This window comes from Odocoileus virginianus, chromosome 5, assembly GCF_023699985.2.
Source record: "Odocoileus virginianus isolate 20LAN1187 ecotype Illinois chromosome 5, Ovbor_1.2, whole genome shotgun sequence".
Classification (NCBI taxonomy): domain Eukaryota; kingdom Metazoa; phylum Chordata; class Mammalia; order Artiodactyla; family Cervidae; genus Odocoileus; species Odocoileus virginianus.
The window spans coordinates 75,467,932-75,483,075 of record NC_069678.1 but is presented as its reverse complement, the minus strand read 5'-3'; the positions used below and the strand labels follow the sequence as shown (position 1 = coordinate 75,483,075).

The following is a 15,144-nucleotide window of genomic DNA, read 5'->3' as shown; positions in this document are numbered from 1 at the left end:
CTGTGTTTGAATCTTATTTTTGCTCTTTGCTTTGTTGACTGGAAGAGGGAAGCAATCTGTAATTCTCCTGACTTTAAGTTTTCTCTTCTTTTAAGTGGGGATTATAATACTCTTGCAGAATTCTGTGAGGATTATGCACTTAATTAGGCTTTTAATTAGGGATGTGTGTGTGTGTGTGATGTATGTATGTTTTAAAAAGCCCTTTGTGTTATTTTCAAGAAGCTGAACTGCTATTTGGCTTTCTATTTAGGAAACATCTGGAGAGTTTGTTTGCAATATAGATTTCCAAGTTCCACTCTCTAGCGATATACTGTTTTAGAGCTGGGTCTGGAACCTTTTATTTTTAAACAGTTTCTCCAGGTGATTGCGTTGTACAGCCAAGTTTGGGACCACTGGTGTGGTAGAATCAGAGTGAAGTGAAGTCTCTCAGTTGTGTCTGACTCTTTGCGACCCCATGGACTGTAGCCTACCAGGCTCCTCCATCTATGGGATTTTCCAGGCAAGAATACTGCAGTGGGTTGTCATTTCCTTCTTCAGGAGATCTTCCCCACCCAGGGCTCGAACCCGGGTCTTCCACATTGTAGACAGACGCTTTCCCATATGAGCCACCAGAGAAGTCCAGAATCAGAGAGACCTGGAACTGAATCTCATTTAGCTACACACCCCTTATAGACTCTGTGCCTTTGAGCAAATTTCTTAACTTCTGTGACGATAACAGATAACTTGTAAGATTGTGAGGTTTAGCACTTACGTATGTACAGAGTTTGGCAAATCGTACACATGCAGTGAAAACTGCTGTGAGCTATGATGGTAGTAGTGGTGGTGATAATGCATCCATCACCTAGATTCCAAAGGAACATAACGAGCTCTCACAGATCTCTTCCTGCCTATTCATCCATCCTATCCTATGCTTTAACCACACCACAGTTTGTTTCTTCAACCTTGTGTCATATGTTTTTCTATGTCAGGAGTATTCTGTGCCCTTATCTGGTGAGCTCATCCTTTTTTTTTTTTTTTTTTAAAGTTTAATATTACAATCATGAGGCAGGACAGCACAGTTCACAGGCAGCTTCCCGAAGACATGCCAGGTCTTCTCCCCAGGCCAGGTTCAGTGCATTGCCCCATAGAGCACCCCAGCCAGACGGGCAGGGAGGCCCACCCTCAGTCCAGCTTCTCCAGCACAGAGGGCACGTACACTCGGCTAAGCTTAAAGTTGTAAGCAATGGTAGTGTTGTTCAGCAGCAGGATCTGGCAGGCCGGCTGGGCCTCACTCTTCTTCCCCAGGTAGACTGTCTGTAACAGGTCCCTATGGTTTAGATGCATAAAGCAAGCATAGCCTGGCCGCTGGTCACCAGCAGGTTGTCTGAGATGACACTTGCGCCCAGGTCTTGGTGAATGGAGTAGAGCTTGATGCCTGTGCTGCAGTCCCAGATCCTGATGAGGTCATCTAGACCACAGCTGGTGACACACAAGGTGGTGTAGGGGAGGGAGGTGGCATTTCCACGGTGAGTGAACGTGTGGCTGACCTGGCTGCCAGTCAATACATGCCACAGGCGCATGGCCCCATCTTACCTTCCCCTGACTAGCACTGTGGTCTAGTCAGTGTACATAGTCTTGATGGCCTCTGAATGGCTCTGCAGAGTGAAGAGGCAACCTGAGTCCTCCAGACTGATAACCCCCAGTGTGTGGTCCTGGCTCCCAGGCACATGGTGCCTGGCACTTGCCTCCAGGCTGTGACGGGCTGCTGATTGCACAGGGCACTGTGGGTCAATGCCACTGTACAATGCCACTGCTGTACGTGGGGAATTCAGGGCACTGCCCTGCCCTGGGGCCCCTCAGAACTGCAGGAAGCTGAGGGTAAGTGTGAGTCTCCAAGGAGAAGTCAAGGGAACTATTGAGCCGGACAGCCAATCCTTTTGTCTCCATGTTGCCGGAGGAGACCTCCTCGTTGCTGCAGTGCAGAGTGCCCTCAATGGCCTCCCACACTTCCCGCCGGCCCCTGCTCCACCCACCACGATGGGATTGCCCTGAAGCTCCAGGTTCCACATGGAGCCGTCTGTGCTGGGGACCAGGTGAGGAAAGGGAAGCTCTCTGAGAGGAGTGCCTCCCTCATCCTCAGGGGCCCGGGGCAGGGTGGGTGCAGGGCTGGTGTGTGGACAGGAGCCATTCCGAATCTCTTCCTAGTACACTGGCTGCACCAGGCGGCTGAAATCATTGCCTGGGGAGTCCTGAGCAGAGCGGCAGCCCACCCAGTGCTAGGACTCAGGCTGAGTTAGCTCTGGGAGCTGCAACTGTGCTGAGAAGTTGGTGTTGATCAAACAGGTGAGGTCTGACAGATCCCCAAAGAAGGGAGGCGGCGGAGGCCCCTGTGATGGTGCTGTAGTGGAGGGCTGTCCCCAGGCCACTCTGGCCCTTCTTCCTGCTGTCTGACAGCCGTTCCCAGCTCTCCTGAGCCCCCAACACATTGCCAGCACCACTGTCATGGTGCTGCCTGGCTGGGCGCAGGATGCTGGTGAGGTCGTCTCTGATGTGTGCATCCCATACACACATGTGGCCTGCCAAGCAACAGCTCACCAGCAGCATCCCATCGCTGGCCAGAAACTCGATGTCCATGAGGTGCCCATGCAGCATCAGGGGCATGATCTCCGTCTCAGGTGGCCTGTAGCTGTAGTCACTGCAGGCCAGAACCCCATCTCATGGGCTGGCCAGGGTCCCGCACCAGGCTCCCTGTAGTTACTCGGGCAGAGCATGCAGTACAGGCAGAGCAGCAGCAGCACAATGATGCCTGAGGCCTCGCTGAGCCCCACCACCTTGTACAGGGTGCTGTCTCTGTGTGCATGCACCACGTCTGGCCCCCTGAGGCTGGCCTCCCAGAGCCCATTCTGCCCAGGCCATGGTGGAAACCAGGGGTTGTGGGTGTCCTGAGGGTGCTCCCCCTCCAGAGGCCTCCCTTGGGTGTGGGGCGGGGGGTGCGACAGGCAGCAGGCTGACGTACGTCTGGGCCAGTGTGATGTTGTAGTAGCTGAAGAGTGTTGGCTAGTGGCTGAAGGACAGTTTCCTCCAATGCTGCTCATCCTCAGGCCCCCAGGTTACTCTGGGGCTGGGCTGTCTTGGACACCCTCAGATGGACCGCTGGGCCTGGGCAGCTCCCCCGGCCATGTCTGGTTCTTGGGTGACTTCCAGGTGTCAGGTGGGAAGATGGAGCTGGTGGGATCTGGGTGGCTGGCAGGTACCACATCACTCGGTACAGGCAGGGGAGCCAGGGTGCTCTCACCCAGAGGTGTTCTATCACCTGGGCAGCTAGGTCTGTGTACACCAGGATACCAGTCAAGACAGCAGTGCCGGCCATGGTAGGAGCTGTGTTAGACGGGTTCAGGCCAGGAAGTAGACTGCATGCAGCCTCTTGGGGAACCGTGGGTTTTGGAAGGAGAATGGTTGCAGCGTGATGGTGTGGGGTGTGGACAGACAACTGCCGCTCAAGGTGTGTTGGCTGTGCCACTGGCTTAGCTGGGGGCAGTCAGGCCTCAGGGGGCAGCCACTTGTTCAGATCTGCCAGCTCTATCCAGCAAATGTCAATGAACAGTGCTGGAAAACATCGTTTGAAGGAAGAAGTCAGACACCAGGCCCACAATGGCAGAGCAATAAAAACTCCTGGGTAGCAGGCATGAGGGTGAAGTAGCCAATGAGGATGATGCCCAGCTTTGTGACCATGGTTTTCCTGGTGGACCAGCTCTCTCTGCTTAGGCCTTGGGCAGTGCACAGCTTCATCTTGAGATCCTTTGGGGTGGAGACCACTGACTTGGTGAGCACCAACACGTTCTTTAGCCCACTGATCACCACAAGGTAGGGGAAAACCTCACAACCGTTGAGGGTGGGCATCAGGCCAAAGAGTGTGCAGAGCCCCACAGATGTGAGCAATGATCTGAGTACTGTGACCATGGTGGCCAGAGCCAGCCCCCATTTGGACTTGGCCTTCTGTACCTTTCACGTGAAGTAGAGGTAGGCCTGATGTAGGTAGTCACAGGAGGAGGAGCTTAGCAATGCCAGTCTCCTCCTTGGAGTGCACATGGACCAGGCCCTCTGCCCAGTTAGGACTGGGGTGCAGGAGCATCAGGGTGGCCCGCAGACTGCCCAGAAACTTGACATGGTAGTGCTGGAAGACCAGGATGATGGGATATGAGACCAGTCTCTTCCTGGTGTAGAGGCTGTGCTCATGGAACAGCCCGTGGTTGTAGCAGGCCTGAGATATCTTCTCATGCAGCCTTTGAGTCAGGGTCATCCTCAGCTGAAGTCACCTCGCTTCCCTCCTGGAAAGTGGCCATGGATCAGCTTGGCACACATTGGGCAGCCCTGACAGTGGACACTAAGTGCACACACAAATCTGAAGCAAGTTCCTGAAGCAGTATCCCACCGTGTGCGGCAGATGGTGGGCGGGATGTGGTGACTACGCTCATCTTTTAAGACTTTTCAAATGGTGATTCTTCATGAAGCATTCCTGACCCACATCCTTCTAACAGATTTGATCCTTTTCCATTTGTCACTTATAGCCATGAAAGGACTTTTACATGATATTACATGCTGAATAGTCTGTTTTCTCTGCCCACCAGTGAGTTCACACCCAGTGTCACAAATGCATGGCACATTGTAAGTAGGTACTCAAAAAATGCTTGTTGATTTCATGTAGTTATAAAAATAAGGAATACATTTTAGGGAATTTACCTTTACTATAGTGTATAGACAAAAGAAGTTAAACACCAGAGGCGTGGATGTGTTTTCTTGGGGAAAAAAAAAGGCAAAACACCCACGTGGTTTTAGGCCACATGAAAGAATAGGGAAAGGAACCAGTAGTTACTGAGGAAGCTCTTTGAATCAGTCACTGTCCTGCCAGATTTTCATTGATACCCCCATGATAATCCTCTCAGGTCAGTGGTGTTATTTCATTTTACGAATGAGGAGACAGACTCACACTACTTGTAGTAGCACCAGAGACACACAGGGAGTAAATGGTGAATCTGGGGTTGAACTTGGGTCTGTCTCATTCCAGAGCCCTGCCCAGCCCTTAATGTTACCAGGCTCCTATTCTTGACTACAGGAGTCAATAATGCAGATGCTCCAACTTGATGCAAAGAAGTGAAAAACCAGTGGAGGAAGACGCACCTTTGGAAAACCTTTTCCTTTCCCTTTCTTTGACTGTGTTAATGTCAGAGTGTGGCCACTAGATGGTGCCCTTGCCTTGATGGAGAAGTACAATTGCCAGCTGAGTCCTGGAGTCTGATTTTTTTTTTTTCCCCTCCTGGAACTCAACCAAAAACAAAGCATCAATGTTTCCAGGTAACGTGAAAAATGGAGAAGTGTTAGTATTAAAGAGGCAATGTGGGGTTAGAGACAAGAAAACGTAAAAAATGAAATGGAATTCAAATCCAGATTTGCCACTTACTAGCTTTGTGACTTCAGGGAACTCATTTATTCAGTTCTGAGTCCTATTTCCTTTACCTCTGGAATGGGCTCCTACTCATGTAATTATGAATATCACGTTAACTGATACATTAGAAAGTATCCAGACACAACGTTTGGGACTTCAGTTCTTAATGAGTGATAGTTACTGTTGTTACTATTGGTGAGATGAATATCAGATTCTGAAGAATTCTACAGGGCCTTAGGAATAACCAAAGTAATCACTAAATGTATTGTGAGTTTTTGAAAACTGTTAATCCATGTGACTTTTTTTTTTTCACCAATTCAGTGAAACTGAGTACTTCATTTATTTATTGTGCTTATCATCAGAGTTGACTGATTCCCTGAGGAAGGAGTCTCATATTCTCTTAGTCCATCACAAGAGAGTACAGTACTGTCCTGTGATGGGTTAATAGTTTAGCACTGATTTCTTCCAGTGCCTTATTTCAGTGATTCTACATTATTTTTGCATATGTTAACATCTCTGGTATTGGAATGCATTTTATAATCATTTATATCTTAGCATGGATACAATTAGATATTTTTAGGTTCATCTATAACCTTAAGAGTGTCCTTCTCCCCTATCCTCTTAGATCTACATCCTGTCTGCATCCTTTTGTCAATTGTTTTGTCATTTCATTATGAAAAGTTACTCAATTGTATGTCCTTTTTTGTTAATTCACTAGCTTTTTTTGCAGGCATCATCTCTTCTCTGTGAATTTGACATCAAAAATCTCTTCTCTGACTTTCTTGGGCAAGATGTAAACATCTATTTAATCTCTTGTGATTGGTACATAGATGTCATTAATGCTGTTTTCTGAATGTTTATCATATTTTATGGCTATAAATTTAAAAATAAGGTGATGAAAAAGGATGTTCCAGGAAAATACCAAAAGAAACCTAGGAAATAGTATTATTAATAATACCAGAAATAATAGACTTTAAGGCTTGCCTGGATTGATTTCAGAAAGTAAATCTAAGTTTGATTCTAGGAATTATGTAACCTTAATCTTCAGCTTTTAAATAAAAATTCCTGGGAATCTAATAATGAACTATTGGCGGTAAAATAAATAAATAATAGACTTTAAGGAAAAGATTAGAATTGTATGGGAAAAGAGGGTACTCAAAATTCAGTGTCGCATACATAACGTTCTTTGACAGTGGTGGAATAAATTAGAAACTCCTTAACAAAACAGTAGCCACGTGCCACCTCACATGCATACTTCTAAATAATGCATTGTTGAAGGTTGAAATTATAATGGAAATTATGAAATATTTAAACCTGAGTGACAATGAAGGGACCACATGTTAAAACTGCATCTAAGGCAGTCTGTCATTTATAACCTTAAATGAATATATTATAAAATAGAGATTGAAAATTAATGAGATAAGCATTATATTCAAAAAATTAGAAAAAGAAAAAATTAATGATAAAGTAGAAAGAGGAAAAATCAAGGAAATTTTTAGGCCAGAGTCACTTATTAATGTAAATGTTAAAATCATGAACAAAAAGCATCAGACCATACCTAGTAATATATAAACAAAAAGGGTTATGACCAAACAGAGTTTATTTTGGGAATACTAGGATTCGAATAGGATTCGAATTTTATAATTAATTAAGATAATTTAACATATTAACAAATTAAAAAGAGAAATTACATGACCATCTGAATAAATGGAAAAGAAGCAGTGAATAAAATGAAACATGCATTCAAGATCAATACCAGCTAGGAATAGGAAGAGAACATTCTTAACCCAGTAAGGAGTATGTGCTAATAAAATGTTCCAGTGTGCTTAACAGCGAAATAGTAGAAGCATCTACCTTAGAATTAGCAATGAGACAAAGGTGCTTGATTTTTCTGTTTTTGTTTTTTTGAACTGTAGTGTAGTTGATTCACAATATTATGTTAGTTTCAGGTGTACACTGTAGTGATTCATTATGTTTGCAGATTATATTCCATTATAGGTTATTTCAAGATAACGGCTATAATGTTCTGTGCTATGTAGTATATCTTTGTTGCTTATGTATTTTATACATAGTAGTTTGTATCTTTTGGAGAAGGCAGTGGCACCCCACTCCAGTACTCTTCCCTGGAAAATCCCATGGACAGAGGAGCCTGGTAGGCTGCAGTCCATGGGGTCGCGAAGAGTTGGACACGACTGAACGACTTCACTTTCATGCATTGGAGAAGGAAATGGCAACCCACTCCAGTGTTCTTGCCTGGAGAATCCCAGGGATGGCGGATCCTGGTGGGCTGCCGTCTATGGGGTCACATAGAGTCGGACACGACTGAAGCGACTTAGCAGCAGCAGCAGTTTGTATCTGTTAATCCCATACCCCTAATTTATCCTTCCTCCATTCTCCTCTTTGATAACCACAAGTTTTCTATATTTGTGAGTCTGTTTCTGTTTTACATATACATTATTTGAAATATTTTTAGATTCTACATATAAGCAATGCCATACAGTATTTGTCTTTCTCTGTCTGACTTATTTCTCTAAGCATAACCCTGAGTCCATCCACTTTGCTGCAAATGGTAGTATTTTGTTCTTTTTTGTGGCTGAGTAATATTCCATTCTACATGTATATGCATATATATATATATACACACATCTATATGTATATATATCGTGTGTGTAGACACACATACACACACTCTCCACATCTTCTTAATCCAGCTGTCTGTTGACTGCACTTGAGTTGCTTCCGTGTCTTGGCTGTTGTAGATAATGCTGCTGTGAATATCATTTCGAATGAGTTTTTTTTTTTTTTCTGGATATATACCTGGGAGTGGAATTGCTGTATTGTATGGTAGTTCTATTTTTAGTTTTTTGAGGAGCCTCCATAACCTCCTTACTGTTTTCCATAGTGGCTGCACCAATTTATATTCCCAACAGTGTACAAAGATTTCTTTTTCTCTGCATCCTCTCCAGCATTTGTTATTTGTAGACTTTTTTGACGATTGCCATTTTGACGAGTGTGAGGTGCTATCTCATTGTAGGTTAGATTTGCATTTCTCTAATGATTAAAAACATTGAGCATCTTTTCATGTGCCTGTTAGCCATCTGTCTTGTTTGGGGAAAAAATCTGTTCAAGTCTTCTTTGATTGGCTTGTTTGTTTTTCTGAGTTGTATATAAAGTTGTATAATCCGTTTGTGTATTTTGGGTATTAACCCCTTGTTGGTTGCATGATTTGCAAATGCTTTATCCCATTCTGTAGTTGTCTTTTAGTTTGTTTGCGGTTTCCTTTGCTGTGCAAAAGCTTTTAATTAGGTCCCATATGGGTTTTTGGCATTTATTTATTTATTTTGCCTTGGGAAGGTGATCCAAGAAAATACTGCCATGATTTGTTTCAAAGAGTATTCAGCCTATGTTCTCTTCTAGGAGTTTTATGGTTTCCAGTCTTATGTTGAGGTCTTTAAACCATTTTGATTTTATTTTTTAATATGCTGTGAGGGAACGTTACAATCTCATTGTTTTACTTGTGACTGTCTGCTGTCCAGTTTTCTCAGCATCACTTCTTGAAGAGACTGTCTTTTCTCCATTGTGTGTTCTTGCCTTTTGTCAGATAACTGATCACAGGTTTGTGTGTTTATTTCTGGCTCTCTATTCTGTTCATTGGTTAATGAGTCTGTTCTTATGCCAGTACCTTCTCTTTTGATTACTGTGGCTATATAGTATAGTCTAAAGTGTGGCAGGTTTATACCTCCAGCTTTTTTTCTTTTTTCTCAAGATTGCTGTTGCAATTCTGGCTTGTTGTGGTTCCATGTGAATTTTAGGATTATTTCTTCTAGTTCTTAAAAATGTCATGGATATTTTGGTAGAGATTGCTACTTTCTTTATATATGGTATTCTGGAGGTCCTTGGGAATGCAATAAGATACAAAAGATGTAATCTTTGGAAAGATGAATCAAAATTAGTGTTTGCAGATGATGTTTCTGTCTGTACTAGAAGTCCTGGCAAACGCAAGAATAAGAAACAAAAGAAATCAAAGAAAAAGGATTGGAAGTGAAGAATAAACATTATTGATATTTGCAGATGATATGATTGTCTACATTTTAAAACTCCATAAAAATTTACATAAATACTGTTTAAATGTTTCACCTTCAGGAAAGGTTTTGGATCTGAAATCGATATACAGAAAATAGTGTTCTTCTATGCAACCCACAATTTTTTTTTTTCTTCCATTTATTTTTATTTGTTGGAGGCTAATTACTTTACAACATTGCAGTGGTTTTTGTCATACATTGAAATGAATTAGCCATGGATTTACATGTATTCCCCATCCCGGTCCCCCCTCCCACCTCCCTCTCCACCCCATCCCTCTGGGTCTTCCCAGTGCACCAGGCCTGAGCACTTGTTTCATGCATCCAACCTGGGCTGGTGATCTGTTTCACCCTAGATATACATGTTTCGATGCTGTTCTCTTGAAACATCCCGCCCTCGCCTTCTCCCACAGAGTCCACAAGTCTGTTCTATACATCTGAGTCTCTTTTTCTTTTTTTGCATATAAGGTTATCGTTACCATCTTTCTAAATTCCATATATATGTGTTAGTATACTGTAATGGTCTTTATCTTTCTGGCTTACTTCGCTCTGTATAATGGGTTCCAGTTTCACCCATCTCATTAGAACTGATTCAAATGAATTCTTTTTGATGGCTGAGTAATATTCCATGGTGTATATGTACCACAGCTTCCTCATCCATTCGTCTGCTGATGGGCATCTAGGTTGCTTCCATGACCTGGCTATTATAAACAGTGCTGCGATGAACATTGGGGTGCACGTGTCTCTTTCGGATCTGGTTTCCTCAGTGTGTATGCCTAGAAGTGGTATTGCTGGGTCATATGGCAGTTCTGTTTCCAGCTTTTTAAAGAATCTCCAAACTGTTTTCCATAGTGGCTGCATCAATTTGCATTCCCACCAACAGTGTAAGAGGGTTCCCTTTTCTCCACACCCTCTCCAGCATTTATTGCTTGTAGACTTTTGGATAGCAGCCATCCTGACTGGCGTGTAATGGTACCTCATTGTGGTTTTGATTTGCATTTCTCTGATAATGAGTGATGTTGAGCATCTTTTCATGTGTTTGTTAGCCATCTGTATGTCTTCCTTGGAGAAATGTCTGTTTAGTTCTTTGGCCCATTTTTTGATTGGGTCATTTATTTTTCTGGAGTTGAGCTGGAGGAGTTGCTTGTATATATTTGAGATTAATCCTTTGTCTGTTGCTTCATTTGCTATTATTTTCTCCCAATCTGAGGGCTGTCTTTTCACCTTACTTATAGTATCCTTTGTTGTGCAAAAGCTTTTAAGTTTCATTAGGTCCCATTTGTTTATTTTTGCTTTTGTTTCTAAAATTCTGGGATGTGGGTCATAGAGGATCCTGCTGTGATTTATGTTGGAGAGTGTTTTGCCTATGTTCTCCTCTAGGAGTTTTATAGTTTCTGGTCTTACATTTAGATCTTTAATCCATTTTGAGTTTATTTTTGTGTATGGTGTTAGAAAGTGTTCTAGTTTCATTCTTTTACAGGTGGTTGACCAGTTTTCCCAGCACCACTTGTTAAAGAGGCAACCCACAATTTTTAAAAAGTTATTTTTTAAAAAGATTCTAATAGTAACAAAAATTCTAAGTTACATAGGAATATATTTTACAAATAAATACATTCCTTTGATGGGAAAAAAAGTAAACATCGTTGAAAGACTAAAGGAAGATCTGAACAGCTATCTCACTTTCCTGCTTATTAGACTCAGTATTATTTGTATGTTTGTTTCCCCTAAATTAATCTATAAATATATGTAATTTCAGGCAAAAATCTTAATCAGGCTTAACAAAGAAGTTGACAAGATGATTCTAGAAGTCATTTAAAATGATAAAGGGGCAAGAAGAATTTGTGGAATAACGGGTTGGGGGACTTGCCTTTCCAGATGTTAAAACTTTTAAAGTGAAACTATGGTAAATTAAAGTAAGTATGGTATTGGTATAAGGGGAAATAAATAGATCAGTGGCACGGAAGAGAAAACTTAGGGATATTTACATCTATGTAAATTTAGTGTATAACTGCATTACAAACCAGACACTATCACTTAGTAAATGAAGTTGGATCAATTGGCTGCCCATATGAAGAAAATAAGATTGTTCCCTACCTCATGCTATACACAGAAATGAATTCCAGAAGTATTAAAGGTATAAAATGAAATTTTATACTCACAAGAATGTATAGAAGAGTGTCTCTATGATATCAGGATAAAGGAAGATGTCTTAAAAAGCAAACAATGATAGAAATGATTGTTAGATTTGACAACATTCAAATTTTAAAACCTTTCAACAGCAATAACAAAAGACTCTATAATCAGAGAAAAGCACTTTGGACAGGAGAAAAAGTATTTACAGTGCGTACAGTTGACAGAGGTTTAATATGCAGAATATATAAAGAATTCCTACAAATCTAATAGACAAAAAGAAAACCCAAAGAACACATACAAATCAGTAGAAAAGTCAAAAGAATGCCCCAAAAGAAAATGTACAAAGGATACACTCAATTCACGTAAAAGAAATAAGAATGACAATAAAAGTGACTTGATTCTTGTTCTCAGTGATTATCAGAGATTCTGAATTAAAAGTTCAGTAAGATAGTATTTTGATCAGATTATCACGGTCTTATAAAGTCTGATTTTATCTAGTGTTGGCCTGCAATTGGGGATATAGGAACTTTTTTACCCAGTGCTGGTGAGGATATTAATTGGGACAACTGCTTAGGGGAGCATTTTTATAGTCTGAGGGCTTCCCTGGAGGCTCAGATGGTAAAGAACCTTCCTGGTGGCTCAGATGGTGTGGGAGAACCGGGTTCAATCCCTGGGTCAGGAAGATCCCCTGGGGAAGGGAATGGCTACCCACTGTAGTGTTCCTGCCTGGTGAATTCCATGGACAGAGGAGCCTAGAGAGCTACGTACAGTCCATGGGATCTCAAAGAGTTGAACACAACTGAGCGACTAACACTTTGTAATCTTTAGTAAGATTGAAGATGTGTCTGATTCTACATAAAAATGGAACTCTCCGCCATTTCAGAGTGTTTGCTTAATATTCTCTTGCAGAAATGTTACCAGGAAACATACACAGTGATGATTATTGCTGCATTATTGGGATAGGAAAAATTTAAAGTAACCTAAATGTTCTACACAGGGAAATTGGACATTGCGGTATACTTATATCATAGAATACTATATAACAGATAAAAGTTACATGCATATTCTCAACATGGATAGCGTTTGTGTATATATGTATGTGTATTCATGTGTATACACACATATATATCTGTTCTTGACATGAAAAGTATATATATATATATATATATATTCAATATGAACAAACCTCAAAATAGTATTGAGTGAAAAAAGGAAAGCAAATTGTTCACCACTCTATTGCTCTCACCAGAGAACTCAATAAATACTTATTGAATCACTGAATGATGTTGATGCATCATTTCTGTTTTATGCAGCAGTGCCCTTGATGAGCACGCTGGACCTCCAGCTTTCCTGCTTCCCTCTGTGTTGTTGACTCTTCTCTCTCCTCTCTGAACTATGTGCTCTTATAGTGCAGAGATATATCTTACTCCTATTTATATCTCCTGGCTGTTAATTTCTCCTGGCCCAGAATAGGGATTTAGTAAGTATGTTGAATTAGTGAATACTGCTTATTATACCTATGCCCTGCTCAGGAGTTGGAAGACCTGAATTCTCCTATCTTTTAGTTGTCAGACCTTAGGCAATATTTTTTTAATATACTCTGATTCTTGGTTTTCTAATTTCTAAAGAAGAGTAACACCTGTTCTGCCTAAATCTGAGAGATCATATTTATTTGTTATATTCATGTGAGGTCATATAATGTGAGATTGTGAAAACGATACATGAATGTAAGACTTCTGATATTTCAGCAGTGAGGGAGAATGTGCAGTTGTAGAGTCGCAGTGGGAGTAGCTGTGCTGTGTATTCTTAGCACTGTCAACATTCCTGTTAGGAGCCGTATGAGCGATCTGTGTCCCAGAGGAGTCATCATTTCTTTTTTATTTTCTTTGGAGCCAGTTTACCATTCTACTTTTCTCTTCTGACGAAGGGAGATTGGCCTTAAAATAGCCAGCATTCTGTTTTTTCCCAAGACATGAGAGCAAAACTATCTTCCTGTCTTTGGTACCAGAACTATGATTATGTCTGAAATATGTTTGTGGATGTAGAAAAAAAGAGAAGAGGTGAAGTCAGGAAACTCAACTGATTTCATAACTCCATCTCCCATTACCTTCTGGAACCTGGATAGTGTGACCTGGAGCAGCAGGCACCGCGGTGAGCCCAAGTCCTGGCAGAACCTGAAAGGTTGATCATCTGAAACCTTCAGAAGAAAGATCATGGAAAGTCATTGAGAGATATATATGCTTATTATGTTGGTACAATGAGTCATAAAAGCAGGGTTGAAGTAAAAACTTTGAAATTTTGATGAGTTAGCATAACAAAGAACTTTGCTTAATGATAGAACATTATTCCATATATGGATTAGAAAAGGGAATTTTGCTTTACTAGATATTAAGATAAATAGTATAAACCCAGATTAGGGGAGAGGAAGGATGTTTGGTGGAAGACAGCTTGGGGAAATTGGTAAACCTCAAATAGCCCAACTATAGAATTTGATGAGAGATGAGAGGTTCAGTTCAGTTCAGTTCAGTCCTCAGTTGTGTCCGACTCTTTGCGACCCCATGAATCACAGCACACCAAGCCTCCCTGTCCAACACAAACTCCCGGAGTTTACTGAAACTCATGCCCATCGAGTCAGTGATGCCATCCAGCCATCTCATCCTCTGTCGTCCCCTTCTCCTCCTGCCCCCAGTCCCTCCCAGCATCAGGGTCTCTTCCAGTGAGTCAACTCTTCGCATGAGGTGGCCAAAGTATTGGAGTTTCAGCTTCAGCATCAGTCCTTCCAGTAAACACCCAGGACTTACCTCCTTCAGGATGGACTGGTTGGATCTCCTTGCAGTCCAAGGGACTCTCAAGAGTCTTCTCCAACACCACAGTTCAAAAGCATCGAATTTTCAGGGCTCAGCTTTCTTCACAGTTCAACTCTCACATCCATACATGACCACTGGAAAAACTATAGCCTTGACCAGACGGACCTTTGTTGCAAAGTAATGTCTCTGCTTTTTAATATGCTGTCTAGGTTGGTCATAACTTTCCTTCCAAGGAGTAAGTGTTTTTTAAGTTCATGGCTGAAGTTACCATCTGCAGTGATTTTGGAGCCCAAAAAAATAAAGTCTGACACTGTTTCCACTGTCTCCCCATCTATTTCCCATGAGGTGATGGGACCAGATGCCATGATTTTAGTTTTCTGAATGTTGAGCTTTAAGCCAACTTTTTCACTCTCCTCTTTCACTTTCATCAAGAGGCTTTTTAGATGAGAGATAGGCATGGAGCAAATCACTGAGGGTCTTCGGGCTAGGCCATGATAGAGTGACCATATCCCCTAAATCAGGACACTCCTCTAAGAATAAAACGGGGTCTGTTCATCATTATGCTAGGATAACAGGAATGAAAAAATAGCTCCAGTGCTTTGACCACCTGGTGTGAAGAGCCAACTCATTGGAAAAGACCCTGATGCTGGGAAAGATTGAGGGCAGGAGGAGAAGGAGAAGCGGGCAACAGAGAATGAGGTTG

General features: G+C 42.0%; 1 protein-coding gene and 1 pseudogene across 7 annotated transcripts in view; one reads left to right on the top strand and one right to left on the bottom strand.

Annotated features, from left to right (window-relative positions):
• OSBPL9 (oxysterol binding protein like 9) overlaps positions 1-15,144 on the top strand; it is a 175,305-nt gene that overhangs the window by 33,684 nt on the left and 126,477 nt on the right. The window lies entirely within an intron of this gene.
• On the bottom strand, positions 1,162-4,201 carry LOC110138932 (sterol regulatory element-binding protein cleavage-activating protein-like; annotated as a pseudogene).